Source organism: Rhinopithecus bieti, unplaced genomic scaffold (assembly GCF_001698545.2).
Source record: "Rhinopithecus bieti isolate Rb0 unplaced genomic scaffold, ASM169854v2 scaffold_38981, whole genome shotgun sequence".
NCBI lineage: Eukaryota > Metazoa > Chordata > Mammalia > Primates > Cercopithecidae > Rhinopithecus > Rhinopithecus bieti.
The window spans coordinates 3913475-3919474 of record NW_016819573.1 but is presented as its reverse complement, the minus strand read 5'-3'; positions in this window follow the sequence as shown (position 1 = coordinate 3919474).

Below are 6000 nucleotides of genomic sequence, written 5' to 3'. Positions count from 1 at the left end.
ACTATCCTCCTGGCTCCTACACAAGGGGATATGCTTCCATGTAACTGCTGAGAGTAAGCCTAGCAAGAAGGGATTGGGAGCTGAATCTCCATATGCCAATTCCTTTTGAGAGGCCTCAGTTTCTCCATCTGTATAGTGAGTTTGTAGTCAATGGTGGATATTTTCCATCCCGTTTAAATGTCCTGTGGCACTTCCTCACTCTCTATGCTGTCCCTCAACAGGACTTTCAGTCCTGGGGAGAAGAAATTCTTTGTATTTATCAGTCTTCCTCTTGACCATTTTACCATGAACACTTCGAAAGTGAATTCCCATGTGCACACGGATGCATATTTGTAGATACTTAGGAAGAGAATAGGAACTGTTATCTTGGGAGGGCCATGCAGTGGTATCTATTGAACCTAAACATGTGCAGCTGTGATTTAGAGATTCTACTCCTTGGTGTCAACCTTCAAAAAATACCTGCATATGGGCAAAGAAGGATTATAGTTTAAAGTCACTACTTGACAACAATTAAAAGGTATGGCACATTTATAGTATTAGATACTAAGCAGCCATTAAAAGAAATTGTGACTCCTCTATGTAACAACGTGGAAAATCTCTGAGACATTCTGATGAGTGAAAAAACAAGTTATGGAAACATACATACAAGTTATACAAACATACATACATACATTTGGGAAAATAAGGATGGGAATGCCCCCCACACCTAGCCTTTCTTATGAGGCTATGTCATCTATACACACCACACAAAGAATAGAGATTGAAGGAGAAACACTTAACTGATAGTAGTGGTTGTCTCTGGATGGGATTGGAGGTGACAGTGTTAAGGAGGACTCCTGCCTTCTTAGTAATATTCTAGTATTTCTAAAAGGAGGAATGCTAGCTTCTTGTGTAAACTAACATTAATTAAAAAATAAGATAGAACTCTTGAAGACACTCAGGAAAATATTAACCATATTTACAACTGCAGAGGCCGTGTGGTACGGCCTGAGGGGTGGTTTCCCATTTCTATATTTCTATATTTGATAGTCTTTACACTTTTTTCATAATGAGAATATATTTATATATTCATGGTGCAATAAAAAAGGGAAAAAAGGAAGTAGTCCTTCCAATTTAGTTCTTCTCCAAATGAGCTCAGCAGCTGAGAACACTTGGGGGAGCTGAGGCCCAGGGAGCCCATGTGATTGCAAGCAAGCGAGCAGTGAGTCAGTGGGCGAGGGAAGAAAAGGCCATCCACAGCGCCCGGCTGCATCACGTGACCCCAGAATACAGCAAACTGGCTTGTTTTGCAATCCAGGCAGGTCCTCTAACCACAGGCCTGCTGGCTGGCCCCATGCGGCTGCGGGAGAGGGTGCCAACCCTCTTCCCTTGAATGAGTCATGCCTCTTCCCGCAATAGCTGGGGGAGGACGTGGAGAAGTTGATCTCTGGGGCAGAGGCACAGCTACTGCTCATAGCCCCTGCCAGGCTGGGCACCCTGAAGGCTGAAGGGCCCCAGGGGCCTTTGGGGATGTCCCCAGATGAGGGCTGTAGGTGGACATAATCATGGACATCTCTTGTAGGCCACGGCAGTCAGTGCCCACGTGTGGTGATTATAAGGAGGTGGGGTTTTGGGGAGCTTCCGTCGCACACTGATGTATATTATGTCCAGGACACTGTGCTTGCGTGTCCTATTACCTGTGAGACAGGGCTAACTGTCCCCATTTCACAGATGATAAAACTGAGCCTCAATGGAGGTAAGTAACTCGTCCACATTCTGAGGTCCAAGCTAGTAAGTAGTGTAAATGGGGTGCAAAACCAAGTGTAGCTGAATCCAAGACCAGGTGATTTTCACTGCACTCTGCTTGCTTCCTTTGGACAGAAAATATGTGCTCCCAGCTGTGTGTCCTTGGAGGCCACTTCTCATGGGACACACTCTCAGGTTTGCTTATAGAAGCAGAAGATGAGGCACAAGAAAAGTAGGAAGTCCTCAGGGATGGCAGCACAGTGATTCTCTGCTAGGTACCAGCCTGAGTACATCACTGCCGTATGCTCTTCAGTCTCCTCAACAACTGGTGAAACAATCATCCCTGTTTTGCAGATGGGAAAACTGAGGCTCAGAGACTGAAATGATTATCTAATCACATAGCTAGCAAGAAGAAGCAGGATTCAAAACCAGGTCGATTGGAGTCCAAAACTTACCTTGTGTAGTTACTCGTTAGTCCCGTTAACCTGTGGGCACACATTCTCAGTGAGACCCGGCTCTCAGCCCTCCTTTCTCTCTTCAGCCTGATTCTTGTCCATGAGGCAAATTCTCATTCATGCTTCAGTACTCCATGGGACATGGCCTTCTCCATGAAGCCTTCCTCAGCTCCTCAGTGAGGGATTCTCACCTCTGTCCTCATGGTTTCCTGACCTCAAAGACCTGTAATGACACAGGTCATACGGCTTTGTGGCTCTTCCTACTTGTCTATTCAGGAGACCTGTGAGCATCTGTAAGGTAGAGATAGTATCATGTTTTTCGATTTTTTAACCTCTTTGATTATGTTTTTTTTTAAATTCAGAAGCTAATGCAGTGATTAGGTTACATCATAGCTTTATGGATCCACAGATCTGGGTTTGAATCCTCACTAGGCTGGGCGATGTTGGGGCAATCACTTTACTTATTTCAGCTCCATCTGTAAAATGGAAATTCTAATGTCTACATCTCAGTGACCTTGTAAAGATTAATTGAAATATACATCCATAAAGTGCTTAGCACAGTGCCTGAGGCACAGAGTGCATAAATATTATGACCTTCTGGCCTAGTCCTGTGGTGTATCAAGAATTGACTGGGGAAAGGGTGACTGCCCTTGTTCATGAGGCTGTCCCTAGTGCATTGCAAGGACCTGATTTGAAGCTTTGAGTACTGCACATAATTTATAACTTTATCCCCTGAATATATCATTCTTTCTTCTTCAGAAGTGGCCATGGATGGTGACTTACACCCCAAATTTAAAGATGCAGACAGCAATGGGATGGGCTGAACAAATCTCTAAACAAAAATTCACGTATGAAGTTATGTAAAAATTAAACAAACATTTTCAAAATGTTAATTCTGAGTTCTAACCAAGGAGATTAAAATGATTTACATTAATCATTTCAGAAAAAAATGTTATTAATGCCCAATGCTGGTGAGGTTGGAATGAAAATCATGCATGCACTGCTTGTGACCATCCAAATTCTTACAAGTTTGGGGACAATATGAGAACATATTGTCACACCCTGATATTCAAAGTGAGAAAATGATCTTGAAGAAAGAACTAGCTATAAGCAAAAGATGTTTATTACATCAATATCTAGAACAGCAAAACCCTAGATAATTCTCAAAGGCCCATTTACAAGGGTGTGGTAAATTAAATCATGGTGCACCAATGTAATCATCAGCAGTGTTGATGACAAAGGTCTCATGGAAACGTACAAGATGTTTATTTTACATTACCTAGAGAGCAGAATATTAACTGGAATTTATGAATGTAACTATGTTAAATTTATGCAAGAACAAATATGGGCAAGACAGAAAGGTCAGAGGCGGAATGAAAGGGTTGAGGTAGGTGGCAGGCTGTGGATTGGCTCCAATGCTATTTGGACTGAGTCACCTTGTAAGTGACCTGAAGAGGTCCCCTGACTTTGGGATTTCATGGCCAGCATCCTTTTCACCAGGCAGTCTAGACTCTCTGCATCTCCTGCAGTCAGGCCTCACCACTGATTCCTCAAATACATTTTCCAAAGATAGAAATGCATATAATTGCCTTTTGTCTGGCTTCAGAAAGCCAAACGGCCTTTACCTGGCATTTTTGGGAGGCCAAAGCACTCTGATCTTGACTAGAAGGTTCCCCAGGAGTGCTCTTCAGCATTGATCAGCAGGAGCTGATCTTGCTCAATGGCTCCTAAGAGCTCTTTTCATAGAAACAAAGAGCTTGCATAGCAGGGAAGCCATCTTAGGCCTAATGAGGCTGATGGGAACCTCGTTAGTTAAGTTAGGAAATTTGGCTGCCCAAGAAATGTGTGGAGGAATCATGCACTTTGGCCTACAGGGTCATTTTCAACTTTAGACAAGGCAATATCATGGATGGAACCATTCCTGTCTGAAAGGAACTGCAGAGGGGCCCTCTGCAGGGAGAAAATTCCCAGCTCTCCAGCCACCCCATAGTCTCCCCAGAATCTTCTTTAGCCCCATCCGCAGATGCAGGTTCCTGTCCTATGCTTCCATCACAGATGGCCCTGCCTTTGCCCAGCTGCTGAGAACAGGCGTGCACTGCCAGTTAACACCCAGGCCTGCCACCAAATCACACTATTACAACCTGGATAACCTGAATAGCCAGAGAGGAATGATCAGGCTCAGTAATGATTTTGCCTTTACTGTTGTTCATTTGTTCATTCACTCATCTGTTCTTCAGTTATGAAGCACCACCTGCTCTATGTTAGACACTGTTTTAGATCATGGGGATATGCCAGGACCATGGTGGCCCCAAGTGAATAATAAAAAGCCAAGAAAATAACATATTTCCGTGAGTTCTATAAAAGAAATCGATGAAGTGTTCTGTTCTGGTGCAGAATAATGGGTAGGGATGAGCAGGGCAGACCTTCCTTCCATTGGGGTGACCACTGGGGAACTTTTTGAGGAAGTGTCAGTTCAGCAAAGGTTGGAAAGGGGAGGAAAAGCCAGCTATGCAAAAATCTGGGGGAAGAGCCTTCCAGGGAGAGGGAACAGCTGAGCAGAGTGCAGGCAGGCAGAAGCTGGTGTGGTCCAGCATCCTAGAAACATGCTTCCCTGTCTCCTTTCACTCCTCTCTTTCTCTCTGTCCCTGCTCTCTTGCTCTCCCTCTTTCCCTCCTTAGTTGATCATTTTTGTCTCTATCCATATCTTGGTGTCTGATTGACTTACTTTGAGTCTGGCCCTGTCTGTCTCTGTCTTTTTTTTTTTTTCTTTTTTTTCTTCAAAAAGCCTTTGTCTTTTTTCGTACCCTCCCACCCTTGCCCTGTGTTTTCTTAGTACCTCTCACTTTCTCTCTCTCCCCCTCCCCTTTATCTCTCTGTCTCCACCTGACTTTGGTTCCAGTGCTATCTCCCACTTTCCGCCCCTTTGCCTGATGTCTCTTCCGTTCCTGGGCAGAGGCCACTGGGAAGCACGTCTGATTGATATTGCTACTGACAGTCAAAGCCTTTGATTTAAATTCCCACAGTGTGTCTCTGGGAAGTAGTAAGCCGGTAGTGTTTTGTCTGTAGCTGAGAAAGACAGGGATTTCTAAACAAATATATACATTCTCAGAAATCCAAGTGATTGTATTTCTCCATTGATCCATGATGATGTTGAGTAAGTGTAAAGCTTGCCTGGTGCCTGCAGGGAATCAGAGAGTGAGTGGGCTGTGCTGGGCGAGGAAGGAGGAGGGGGCCGAAACTGGCCCAATGGGGCCCAGGCTACAGCCTGTGCTCTGGGCTCCAAGGACCTGAACAAAGTGGCTTATTTGTAGAAGGGAAAGGGATTACTTCCTGTTGGGAGAATCAGAGAAAGCTTTATGATGCTTAAGCGTCATCTCTTTTGTGAAACTCTTCCTGACCACCTCTCTTATCCCTAAAGAGAAGTGACAGCTCACCCCATATGTGAGCTCTACTGTGTATGGATGTCTGGCTCAGCACCTAGAACTCTTTTTTATTTTTATTTTACTTTAAGTTCTGGGATACATGTGCAGAACGTGCAGGTTTGTTACATAGGTATAAACATGCCATGGTGGTTTGCTACACCTATCAACCTGTCATCTAGATTTTAAGCCCAGTATGCGTTAGTTATTTGTCTTAATGCCCTCCCTCCCCTTACCCCCAATCCTCTGACAAGTCCTGGTGTGTGATGTTCCTCTCCCTGTGCTCATGTGTTATCACTGTTCAACTCCCACTTATGACTGAGAACGCGCGATGTTTGGTTTTCTGTTCCTCTCTTAGTTTGCTGAGGATGATAGTTTCCAGCTTCATCCATGTCCCTGCA